This window comes from Numenius arquata, chromosome 12 (genome assembly GCF_964106895.1).
Source record: "Numenius arquata chromosome 12, bNumArq3.hap1.1, whole genome shotgun sequence".
Taxonomy (NCBI): domain Eukaryota; kingdom Metazoa; phylum Chordata; class Aves; order Charadriiformes; family Scolopacidae; genus Numenius; species Numenius arquata.
In genome coordinates this window covers 20,905,729-20,919,738 of record NC_133587.1, presented here as the reverse complement: position 1 = coordinate 20,919,738, position 14,010 = coordinate 20,905,729, and positions in this window count along the sequence as shown.

Below are 14,010 nucleotides of genomic sequence, written 5' to 3'. Positions count from 1 at the left end.
TCCTCATTATAATTGTATGTATATATATTTATTACTTGTACAGTATCAGACTCGTTTCTGACAATCCTTCCAACATCTGAATGTTCTGAGTAAACCAGTATTTGAAATTATTGTATTACCAGGAGAATTTAATTTATTACTATTTTACTTTGCTCTGCTGATCTCTTAAATGTGTTGCACCTCTCTTCCTTTCAAAGGCATTATAAAAAAGACTGACCTGTCACTTTTTCTAGATATGTATGTTTTACACGCAGTAACTGTGCAAAAGCGTACAAATGCAGCATTTGGGGATTTTTTTCTTCAACCCCAAAGCAGTAACAGTAGGGCAGAGCTCAGTACACATAAAACCAAAATTGGAAAAAAAATCTATAATTTATTTTTATGACTTTTCCAGCACCTTTATTGAAATGTAATCAATGCCTTCAACTCTTTTTATACTAATGACTTTTAGATAACATAGAAACCCATACTATGAGTTATTTTTAAGCAAGATAGTAAGTGAAGAAAATAAAGATTTCCAATTTCTGTCACCATAAAATAGTCCCTGTGAGTCGAAAAAGTTAAGTAACACTCTAGACTATAAAACACAAAGAGTACTAAATTACAGCTTTTGAAAGCACTTTGTTCTAACTTTCCCTTCTAAGTTATGTTTTGGGAGTGTATATTAGAACGGGTTGTCGGGATTTCTGTTTTGCTGAAAGCTTTAAATTTACAAGAGGTGGCAGTCAGTAGAACTAGAACTGGGAACCATTTAGTCACGAGACAAAAGCAGTATCTTCTTATGGACAAAGATAAGAGGTTTATGGTTTACCAAAACAGTTTATTAAAGAATATTCATTAAATACTTCTATAGCAATCATTTAGGGAAGTTCCTCAAAGATGCTATGGCATCTTTAAGCGTATTAGCCTACTTAGGTTTCTTAGGTGTGCAAACCACAACATCTAAAAGTTAGATAGATGCCCTGAAGAATGGAATTCACAAAGCTCCAGACAGTTGTTTCAGTCAATAAGAAGAAAGTGCTTGTAAACATAAGGCATCTCTTAAGTGAGAGTAAAGGATAAATAACAACACTCAGCCCCTTGTAGATCACCTAATAACATTCAGGAGTATAAATCCTGTCTTTGAAGTCTCTATTTTTCTCATGAACTGTTGATAAAGGAAGTCAGGGCAATGTTGTCAGTTGATGCAGATTAGGAACGAAAACAGAAAACAAAAAAAAAACCAAGTTGTAGTTTACGCCAAAGCCAGGACTGTTACAGATTCATATTGACAACCAGGGAACTATAATAATAAATCTTTTTAAGAAAAACTCCGTTCCTTAGCTTTGCTGCTCTTTATGAATGCTCAGAATGAGTTTTCCTACACTGCTTCATGTTCTGATATTGTTTCTGAAAATGGACTGGAGACAAGACATATGCAATTATTCTACTACCTAAATAGTTTAAAGACCTTCTAGCTTGACTCTTAAGTCTTTGTGATGGCATTGCCAAGGTTTCATTTGGTAGCGTCTCTCCTTTATCTATCAACAATCCTGGTCAACGGGAGAGGTACCAGATGACTGGAGGGTGGCCAATGTGATGCCCATCTATCTACAAGAAGGGCCAGAAGGAGGATCCAGGGAACTACAGGCCTGTCAGCCTGACCTTGGTACCGGGAAAGATCATGGAGAGGCTCTACAGAGGGATCTGGACGGGTTGGATCAATGGGCTAAGGCCAATGGGATGAGGTTTAATAAGGCCAAGTGCCGGGTCCTGCATTTCGGTCACAACAACCCCAGGCAACGCTACAGGCTTGGGGAAGAGTGGCTGGAAATCTGCCTGGCAAAAAAGGACCTGGGGGTGTTGGTGGACAGCTGGCTTAACATGAGCCAGCAGTGTGCCCAGGTGGCCAAGAAACCCAACGGCATCCTGGCCTGTATCAGGAATAGCGTGGCCAGCAGGAGTAGGGCAGTGATGGTGCCTCTGTATAGGGCACGGGTGAGGCCTCACCTCGAGTGCTGTGTTCAGTTCTGGGCCCCTCACTACAGGAAGGACATTGAGCTGCTGGAGCGTGTCCAGAGGAGAGCCACCAAGCTGGTGAGGGGTCTAGAGAGCAAGTCATAGGAGGAGAGGCTGAGGGAACTGAGCATGTTTAGTTTGGAGAAGAGGAGGCTGAGGGGAGACCTCATTGCCCTCTACAGCTACATGAAAGGAGGGTGTAGAGAGGTGGGTGTTGGCCTCTTCTCCCAATGGAATAATGACAGGACCAGAGGAAATGGTCTGAAGTTGCGGCAGGGGAGGTTTAGATTAGATATTAGGAAGAATTACTTTACTGAGAGGGTGGTCAGGCACTGGAACAGCCTGCCCAGGGAGGTGGTGGAGTCGCCATCCCTGGAGGTCTTTAAGAAACATGCAGATGTGGCACTTCAGGGCATGCTCTAGTGCCCAAGATTGTTGGTTTGTGTTTGTGGGTGTGTGTGTTTTTGGTGGTTTGGTTGGGTTTTTTTGTGGTTGGACTCAATGATCTCAAAGGTCCCTTCCAACCATGAAGATTCTGTGATTCTATGATTAAATACATGTCAATGTCTGTTTTCACTACATCCTCCCTGCCTCCATTTTCACTGAGATCTCAAGTAGAATTGGCAGAAGCAGAGTCATCAGGGGGCCACAGATGGTAAGTCACTTTAGGTCAACAGCTCCAGTAAAACAAGTGTGCTGAAGAGAGTAGCAAAATAGCACACAACCAGACTTCTACTCCAGACTTCAAGTAAGGGAAATAACCAGACAGAAAAAAAATTACTTGAAAGGAGATATTTGAGTACACTTCCTATGATATGGATTCAAAGTTCTCATCAAACTCTTGTGCCCATCATTCAACCTCCATGTTCAAGCTAGTGCACTCTCAAGTCCAGTTCCTGAAACCATGCATAGTCATTAGGGTCACATAGTGCTGTGGAGTTTGATTTCAGCCTTTTCACAATCAAGGTACCTTCTCAATCACAGCCAATCAGGAATATTTTTCTTACATTTAAATGGAATTTCCTGTATTTCAATTTGTGCCCATTGCCTGTTGTCCTGTCACTGAGAAAAGTCTGGCTCTTCTTCACTCCCTCTTGTCAGGTATTTATATACATAGATAAGATGTCCCCATGCCCTCACTTCTCCAAGCTAAGTAGTCCATCTTCTCTTATGTCAGATGCTCCAATCCTTTAACCGTCTTTGTTGCTCTTCACTGGTCTCATTCAAGTATGTCCACGTCTCACTCATACTGGGGAGCCCAGAACTCTACACAGCACTCCAGATGTGGAGTGCTGAGTAGAGAAGGGTAACCTCCCTCAACGCGCTGGCAATGCTCTGCTTACCTTAGCCCAGAGATGGCCTTTGTTACAAGGGTGCTCAGGTTCATTTGGTGTCCACCAGCACTCCAAGGCCTTTTCTGCCAAGCTTCTTTCCAGCTGGTTGGCCATCAGCCTGTACTGGTGTATGGCTTTATTTCTTCCCAGGTGCTTCATGAAGTTCCTGTTGGCCCATGTCTCCAGCCTGCTGAAGTGACCGTGAATGGTAGCACAACCATCTGCTGTATCAACCATTCACCCCAGTTTTTGTGTCTCCTGCAAAGCTAATTTCTGACTCAATGGCTGTTAGACAGAAGCTTACAGCTTTTCTCTGTAGCCTGCAGCAAGCTAGCGCCTGCTGTTCTTGCTCTGCCTGAGCTCCATGTCTCTGTTCCAGTCTTGCCTCCTTTCCTGCTCCAGTTCTTCCTTGAGTCCTTGCTCTATTCCCAGAGCAGACCAGTGTCCCAGGCAGCAGCAAAAAGTCTGAACAAAGATCTCAGGTCTTGGATTATTTCTGACAATTAACTTCAGCTACCTACTGTTGTCTGTAGTGTGTAGTTAGTCACACAGAATAACTAGTGCTTCTGGATGACAGGGACATTTTAATTTTCACCATGGACAGTATTTTTGAACAGCCAGAATCCTAAGCCAGAATTCCAGTACATAGTTTTGGACAAAAGACTTTTTTGTTTGCAAGTAATAAACCTGTCGGGATTTAAAAATACTCTTGCTCTAAGAACTTATAATTGGTATAAAATATCAATATTGGCACTGAAATTGTTGAAAAATAATTCCAATCTAGTAAAATATCCAATTTAACAAGCTCTAATTAGCACAATTATTTCCACATTGAAGACATATGTGTAATTGCGTTGTCAGTCTTCACATGTGAGCAACAATTCCCTCACCAGTCAACTATAATAAATGCATTAATGTAGTAATTCCACCTAAAAATATTTGCCCAAAATCTGATGGCAGACAACTTTGAAGCATTTATTGCTTTATTTAAATGAATTATGGTATAATTTAAATTGTTAATAATGATTCAATTAAGTAATTCCAAATGTATTGACCGGTTCTGTTCCACATCTACTTAATTGTATCAAATGTATAACAACGGTCTGATCAACTTCAGGTTTTTTTAACTACCTCAGTCTCCTTTAACATAGCATTTTAAGAATTTCTCACATCTGCTCACTTCTCAAAGACAACTTGGTGACCAGCAAATAACTTATAAGTCTGACAAAGCTAATTCCTTGCTTTCCTTCAACTCCCTCTCTAAAATTAGGAAGCTGTTGTTATTACAGTGGCATCCAGCAGCTGGAGCTGCTGCCATCACACCAGAGAGTTATCACCACAGCCTGACATCCTGACCATCACCATCTCTTTACCTTCCTAAAACTGTTCAGCTTCTCCCTATGAGCTTGCATCACCCCTCTCCTGTTGTTTTGAAGGTGAAACGAACACTGTAGCCAGCAGAGAAAGTGTCAGAATTTGTGGTATGTATTTGCACAGCATCTAACACTACAAACTATAGTTTGTAGGCACTCTGGTAATAGGCAAAAAACTGATGACATAAATGCAAGGTACAGCATCAAAAATTTCCTTACAAGTGGTAAGAATTTTAAAATATGGTATTGGAAGCAGAAATGTTTTCTGAGAAAATCCTGAGGTAGAAGGCATAGGAAAGGACATGGTTGTGGCAGGGATCCTGTAACATTTTGACAATCTTGTAGTCTCACCACATGCCCTCAAGTCCTCAGTGGAAAATATAATGACATTAGAATGCCATTCCTAAACCACAAAATCTATTGAAGAGCCATATCTACAGACAATAAACCACACTAAATGCTTTTCACAAGGCATCTTAATTTCAAAAGAAACTTGTAGAAATATTGTAAAAAATGTATCTTTTTTTACCAAGTAGAGGTAATGAATACCCATATACACCACAGCAGAAAATATACCACCATTATTTGCTATTACATAACCAGACTTAAGCAAAATGGTTTCTTGTATTAAAAAAAAAAAAAAAAGCAGAGGCAGAAATGTAAAAGAGCTCTTGAACTGGGGTGGGTCAAATGCCTACCTGCATGGCCAATATTCTACCTTTGCTCAGTAACCCTTCCCCTGCGGGGCCATTCCTTCCCCTGCATCCTTTACATTTTACAGTCTTGAAGTTCTGCAGCTTTTTTGTAAATCTGTATATAAATTACTGTTACTTTTATTATCACTGGTTTCGTTATTACAAGTATTTTAAGGCAGTCAACTCTATACTCCAGTGACATGTGTGCAGTAAAATCATGAAATTATCAAAACACCACAATCAGAGAAGTATCATAACTGCTTCAAGGGATAACAGTACTATTTTAGATGTTATATAAGTAAAAGTGACAAACACAAAGAGAAAGGCAAGCATTACTTAAGAGTATGTGATTATACACAAAAAATATCACTATGTCTGATTCAATCAAATTTTGTTCTTGAATATGAAACAAATTCTTCTCTGTTGCTTCCAAGAAACAGCATGCATTATCAGAAAGGAATTCTGTGAAAGGTGTTAGGTTGATAAACTAGGAGTACAAGTGCTTTCTGTACTCTTCTATAAATTATGTACTTGAAATTCATAATGCGATTTCTTTTACAAGGAATGAGAAAATAAAATGCCACTATTCTCCTCTACTTTGAGTTGTTTTTCAACTCATTTAATTGAACTTTAACTGAACCAGTCAGGTGGTCTTTACTTGTACTTTCAACAGTGTCTAAAAATATCACTGTTAAAAAATTATTTGGGTGTCGTGTCATTTGGGTGTCATGCAAGAGAAGTAGAACATAATTTTGTTTCTTACACGTGTTTGACTGGATTGAAGAGCCCTCTCAAACAATCTTGAGCCTCTGGGTTTTCTCACTGTATTTGTTTTCCTCAGCTTCCTGTAACTTGGCACTAGCGACTTAAATCCTCCAGAGGAATTCAAGTGTTTCAAGGAGTTTGAGAGCCACTTCTTTGAATCAGAATTTGTGTGATAAATCCAGGCCAAGAAAACACCAACTTTAACAATGTTACTCACTACAAACAGCCGGTCCTTTACTTCATGTTCATTCAGCAGGGGATACAGCAGTTGTCTGCTTATCTGATCAATCATATTCCCTTGGATAAAGGAGCTTATTAAACAACAGTGAACCAAATATGTTGTCTGAGGTCCATGTTCTTAGATGGTCTTAGCCCACAAGGAGCAAGCATTCCCTGCCAGGTGCATCTCGAACTCCCACTCCCAATACTAACAGAGGGCGCTCATTGCTGCCATTCCCAACTCAGCTCCATCCTATTTATGAGCAAACACTGCAGTTTCTTATGCCACAATTTTCAAAATCAGGTTAGATTTGGTTGTATTTCAAAACTAATTTTCAAGTTATTTCTTAATTTTCCAAGTTTATACATGGCTCTTTGTAGTGTGTACTTTGCAATATTCATTTCACAGGTTGCTGGGTTTTGGAATTTTGAGCAAGAGTCTTCTTGTTGGCATCTCACACATCTTCATGGCAAAAAATCTTAATGCAGTTAAATTTTGTATCCTCTGTCTCACCCAAAGCAAGACCACTGCCAACATCAGATCAAGTCCTAGGCTGCATTAGGAAGAATATTGCCAGTGGGTCGAGGCAGGTGATCCTTCCCCTTTTCTCAGCCCCTTTGTGTTGTGTTCAGTTCCGGACTCCCCAGTACAAGCCATACACAGACATACTGAAGCTACTTCTGAGCAGGTCACCACAAAGATGATTAAGGGACCTGAGCATTTCTCCTACAAGGAGAGGTTGACAGAGCTGTGACTATCCATCCTGGAGACAAGAAAGTTCAGGGAGGCTCTTAACAATACATATAAATACCTGAGGGAGGAGGGGAGTAGAGAAGATGGAGCCAGACTTTTCCCAGTGGAACCCAAAGAAAGGACAAAAAGCAACGGGCACAGATGGTAATCAAGAAATTCCATTTAAACACAGAATATTCCATTTAAAATAGGAAAGAAAAAAAAAAAGTAAACAGAAAAAAAATGTTTATTGTGACAGTGATCAAATACTGGAATAAGTTTCCCAGAAAGGTAGTGGAGTCTCAGTCCTTGGAGATATTCAAAACCCAAGAGTACAGTGCCCCGAGCAACATGCTCTGTTCGCATTGCTTTGGGCCAGGGGAGTGGAGTGGTTGGACTAGATGATCTCCAGACTTCCCCTCCAACCTCAACAATTCAGTGATTCTGAGAAGTCAGCCATCACTTTGTACAGTAAAATTTTGAAAATTTCCATGATTCCATAATCCCTCTGGTTTTCACTCTCTTCACAGTGGAGAATTTCTTCCTAATTTCTTCCTAACCTTTCGTCGGCGAGGGGTCGGCGAGGCGGCGGCAGCAGCACCGGCAGCACTGAGGTGAGCACGCGGGGAGGGTTGGATCGCGCTGTACGGAGGGGTTTCCGACACTCGGTTGGTCGGCGAGGCGGCGGCAGCAGCACCGGTCTGGCAGGTGGCGCGCGACACACAGAAAAAAAAAAAAAAAAAAGTAGTCACTTGGCAGAAGAGATTTTTTGAATCATGGTTGGAGCTCGGCCGAAGGCTATTAAAAAAGCTGTGGGTACCCAAACTGAGGCCCCACACAAACATGCAGGCACCCAGGCAACTGGCTGCAGTGAGTGCTGGAACCTTGCAACAGAGGGTGGCAGAGACACCATCTGTGTTAGGAGTGAGCAGATCAGCGACCTGCTTAACATGGTGGCTGAACTAAGGGAAGAAGTCAATACACTAAGATCCATAAGGGAATGCGAACAAGAGCTAGATGTGTGGTATCAGGCACTGCAGACCCCTGTAGCAGAGGGAGGTGACCCAAGGAAGAAGGAGGAATGGATACAAGTGCCTGTTAGAAGAGGCAAGGGAAAACCCTCACAGCCCCCCTCTTCTCTCCATTTACCCCTGCACAACAAGTATGGGGCACTGGAGGTTGAGGGTGAGGCAAATGAGAAGGTAGAAGAAGCATCATCTGGGGAGTCACCTAAAGCAAATCAGTCTCCCCCTCGCATCAGAACCTCTACACTACAAAAAAAGAGGAAGGTTATTGTTATTGGTGACTCCCTTCTGAAGGGAACAGAGGGTCCCATATGTCGGCCGGATCCTTCCCACAGGGAAGTCTGCTGCCTCCCTGGGGCCCGGGTCGGAGACGTTACCAGAAGGCTGCCAAGTCTGGTACAGCCCTCTGACTACTATCCGTTAGTAGTTATTCAGGTGGGTAGCGATGAAGTCAACACTGGAAATTCAAAAACAATCAAAAAGGACTTTAAGACACTGGGGAAACTGGTTGAGGGATCAGGGGCACAGATAATTTTCTCGTCAGTACCCTTAGTCACAGGTAGGAATACCGAGAGGAATAAAAAAATATGCATGATTAACAAGTGGCTCAGAAACTGGTGCCACCAACAAAATTTTGGGTTTTTTAATCTTGGGGAACTTTATACGGCACCAGGTCTCCTAGCAACGGATGGAATACATCTGTCTCAGAGGGGGAAAAAGATACTGGCATGTGAATTGGCAGGGCTTGTTGAAAGGGCTTTAAACTAGGCTCGAAGGGGGAAGGGGTTAAACACAAGTCCAGCAGAAATAAGCCTAAGGAGAGCCTTCAGCCTGCCATCTCACTTGAAGTGGGAGATGCTGTAAATACTGTAACAAAGGCATGGTCTTGCAGAGAGGGACCAAGATCCCCTGAGACAATAGGGGACAGAAGTGTATTTGACACAAAACATGTTGGGGGATCAGTGGAGTGCCCCTCTAAGAAGGAGACACAGCCAGCAGATCGTGGTGGGGTGCTGTGTGGGTGGGTGATGGTTTTTGGTTTGGTTGTTGTTGTTGTGTGTTCAGGTGGTGGGTGGTGGTTTTGTTTGTGGTGTTTTTTTTTTTTTTTTACTGTTGGTTGGACTCGATGATCTCTGAGGTCCCTTCCAACCACTACGATTCTGATTCTGATTCTGATTCTGACTAAAGTATCTCTACACCAATGCACGCAGCATGGGAAACAAACAGGAAGAGTTGGAAGACATCCTGCTACAGGAAAGCTACGACATAGTAGCAATTACGGAAACTTGGTGGGACGAGTCCTATGACTGGAGTGTGGCCATTGATGGCTACAAACTATTCAGAAGGGACAGGAGAGGAAGAAGGGGTGGAGGTGTTGCCCTCTATGTGAAGAAATGGCTAGAGTGTGAAGAGTTGTTGCTAAAGAATAGCCATGAGCAGGTAGAAAGCTTGTGGGTAGGAATTAGAGATCGGGACAACAAAGGGAACCTTGTGGTAGGAGTCTACTACAGGCCCCCTGACCAGGCAGAGCCTGTCGACGATGCCTTCTTACTCCAGCTGGAAGAGGCATCACGATCACAGGCTCTCATCCTGCTGGGTGACTTTAACCACCCTGACATCTGTTGGAAAAGCAACACGGCTGGCTGCAGGCACTCCAGGAAGCTTCTAGAGTGCCTAGACGACAACTTCTTGAGACAAGAAATCACCAGCCCTACTCGAGGAGATGCATTGTTGGACTTGTTGGTCACAAATGCAAGTGAGGCCATCAGGGATATCAAAGTTGAAGGCAGTCTGGGCTGCAGTGATCAAGCTCTAGTGCAGTTCACTCTCTTAAGAAGTTTGAAGCCCAAGAGGAACACCATCAGGACGCTAAATTTTAAGAAAGCGAACTTCCAACTCTTCAAGGAGTTAGTAAATAGGACCCCATGGGAAACTGCCCTTAGGGACAAGGGAGCAGAACAAAGCTGGCAGATCTTTAAGGATGCTCTCCATAGAGCACAAAAGATCTCAATCCCAACATGTAGGAAATTGGGTAAGGAAGGCAAGAAACCACCATGGTTGAGCCGGGACCTGCTGGTCAAACTAAGGGGTAAGATGGGGCTACACAGGAAATGGAAGAAGGGACAGGCAACCTGGGAAGAGTATAGGGATGTTGCCCGGCTGTGTAGGAATGAGGTCAGGGAGGCCAAGGCACAGCTAGAATTGGACTTGGCAAGGGACATAAAGAAAAACAAGAAAGGCTTCTACAGGTACATTAATCAGAAAAGGAAGGTTAAAGAAAATGTACCCCCCCTAATGAGCAGCAATGGGGAACTTGTATCAACGGAGGAAGAGAAGGCGGAAGTTCTCAAAAATTTTTTTGCCTCAGTCTTCACTGGCAACCCCTCTCCTCCTAGCTCTTGTGTTGATGGCCCACAAGTTGAGGATCCAGGTGACAAAGTCCATCCCACTATAACTGAAGGCATGGTACGTGATCAGCTAAGGAATCTAAAGATATACAAGTCCATGGGACCTGATGAAATCCATCCCAGAGTCCTGAAGGAACTGGCTGATGAAGTTGCAAAGCCACTTTCCATGATATTCGAAAAGTCATGGCAGTCAGGTCAAGTCCCTGCAGACTGGAAGAAAGGAAACATCACACCCATTTTTAAAAAGGGTAGAAAGGAGGACCCTGGGAACTACCGACCTGTCAGCCTCACCTCTGTGCCTGGGAAGATCATGGAGCAGATCCTTCTGGACGCCATGCTTGGGCACATGGAGGACAGGGGGATGATTCAGGACAGCCAACATGGCTTTACTAGGGGCAAGTCCTGCCTGACTAACCTAGTGGCCTTCTATGATGAAGTGACTAGGTCAGTAGACAAGGGGCGACCTATGGATGTGATCTATCTGGACTTCTGTAAGGCCTTTGACACAGTTCCTCACAACATCCTGCTTGCCAAATTGGAGGGATACGGATTTGATGGGTGGACGGTTCGGTGGATAAGGAATTGGCTGAATGGTCGCACCCAGAGGGTGGTACTCAATGGCTTTAAGTCCAGATGGAGAGCAGTGACTAGTGGTGTCCCTCAAGGGTCCGTCCTGGGACCAGTACTGTTTAATATTTTTATCAAAGACATAGACAGAGGGATTGAGAGCACCATCAGCAAGTTTGCAGATGACACCAAGCTGTGTGGTGTTGTCAATACACCAGAGGGACGGGATGTCATTCAGAGGGACCTGGACAGGCTGGAGAGGCGGGCCCAGTTGAACCTCATGAGGTTCAACAAAAGCAAGTGCAGGATTCTGCACCTGGGAAGAAACAATCCTCAGTATAAATACAGACTGGGGGATGAGGTGTTAGAAAGCAGCCCTGAGGAAAGGGACTTGGGGGTGCTGATTGACGAGAAGCTGGACATGAGCAGGCAATGTGCTCTCGCAGCCCAGAAGGCCAATCACATCCTGGGCTGCATCAAAAGAAGTGTTGCCAGCAGATCCAGAGAGGTGATTCTGCCACTTTACTCTGCTCTGGTGAGACCTCACCTGGAGTACTGTGTGCAGGTCTGGAGCCCTCAATATAGAAAGGACATGGACCTGATGGAGCGGGTCCAGAGGAGGGCCACTAAAATGATCAGGGGGCTGGAGCACCTCTCCTATGAGGACAGACTGAGGGAGCTGGGGTTGTTCAGCTTGGAGAAAAGGAGGCTCCGGGGAGACCTCATAGCGGCCTTCCAGTACCTGAGGGGGGCCTACAGGAAGGCTGGGGAGGGTCTGTTTACAAAGGCCTGCAGTGACAGGACGAGGGGCAATGGTTTTAAGTTGGAGAAGGGGAGATTTAGATTGGATATTAGGAAAAAGTTCTTTACCATGAGGGTGGTGGAACACTGGAACAGGTTGCCCAGGGAGGTGGTTGAGGCCCCTTCCCTTGAGATATTCAAGGTGAAGCTCGACGAGGCCCTGAGCAACCTGGTCTAGTTGGGGGTGTCCCTGCTGACTGCGGGGAGGTCGGACTAGATGACCTTTGGAGGTCCCTTCCAGCCTGGACCAATCTATAAATCTATGAATCTAATATCCAATACGAACCTTCGAGCTGCAGTTTGTGATCCCTGACTGTTCTTACATTCCCTGGCACTACCCACAAGAGTTGGGCTTCCTTACCTTTGCACCTTCCCTTCAAGTGTTGGAGGGTTGCTACTACATCACCCCTTAGTCTGCTCTTCACCAGACCAAACAAGCTCAGTTCCTCCATGTCTCTCCCCCGGGAGCATGTACCATAAACCCTTCACAGCCTTGGTAATCCTCTGCTGAATCCCCTCCAGTGCCATTCTGGAAACACAGCCACTGTTTCAACGTTTCAACCCAGCTGAACCAAGCCCATTTGCACTTGTTTAAATTAGTGGGAATGGTTTCCACCCTTCCACATCACTGCCCCCTATGCAGCATAGTTTCTGAGTCACCCAGGGGCATGCTAGAGTCATCTTGCTGACAGTGATAGTTACCTTACTCAACAAGTTCAGGGTGAGACTAAGTGTTATTATGATTGTATGTAGGCCTGTGTGTTACTGGAAGACTGCACCACTTCTCCAACTTTTTGGCAAGCTGCTCTCAAGCTCCTGGTCTGAAGAGCAGTTGCAGAAGCAGATGAATTTCCCTGACCACAGACTTCTCCCTGTATGAACTGGGGCAAAAATATTATCAAGACTAAAGCGCTGTCTAGGAAATCTTGTCAATGATGCAATAATCTTTTTCCTCCAGAAAATGCAATCTACCGTTCCTCATGTCCTTTGTCAACATCACACGTAGACTCTGTCCAGAATGAAGAAGGACTAAAACACAGATTCAGAGTGACAGAACACAGATGGGCTAAGGCAGAGTCACCAGAGTGGTTTTCATCTCTGGAAAATACCCTGTGACGCTTCAGTAGCCACAAAAGTCTTATTCTTTCTTACCCAATTTCTGCAATAGTTAAAGAGTACTGACACTCTCCTAAGTCTCTGGAGCGAGCCAAATGTGCACAGCTTTAAATTTTTGTCAGTGAGATCATCCCCATTCTGCATATGCCAAGAGAAATTAGCTCATTTTGTATCAACTCCTGATTCCTGTGGTGTTTCCTACCTTAGGTCTCATACTTCTTGCATATCACTTTGCATAAATATCAATTCCAAGCTGCCAGCGTGCAGCACTAGCATCTAGATGTGATAGTCTACAGGAGGACTGCCATGCAGTTTGCTTTCCGGTAACCACTCCAATACAAGTGGTACCTTGAACAACCTGGAAGTCATGCCTTAGGGTAACCATGAAAGGAAAGCTTTCCCTAGCATTTGAATCTACTTCCACTTTGTCAGCACCCACATAAAATGAGCTTTCCATTTATATTCACAGACAGACACCTAATAGTCCTCAGGATGCAGAGACTAGAGGAGGGATTGCTTGTCCAGAGATACCTGGCAGCATCTGTGCAGAGCAGATTACAAGGTACTGATTTAATAGCCAGGTTCACTTTGGCTGGCTTTTCGCCTTATCTCCTGAGAATGCTTATGCAGGGGCTTAGCTCCTGTGTGTTTTATGAAACAGCTAAGGATATCTTAAGGATATTCTATCCTTAAGATAGGATATCCAGATACTGAAATCTCTCAGCATATTGAACTACCTTTTGCTCTATAAATGTAGTCCCCATAACACTAACTTACATCAGCACTTCTGAGGGAGAGCTTTACCATGAAGTTCACTTGGAATAAGACGATGCTTTTAGCCCTTTGGACTACAAATTCCCATTTATCCCGTGTGTAAGAGCGGCTGCAGGCAGCCTCCTCCCCTGCGCTCCCACCGCTAGGCGTCACGCTGCTGATGCTACGTCCTCGGAACTAAGGGGAAAAAAACCCAAACGGA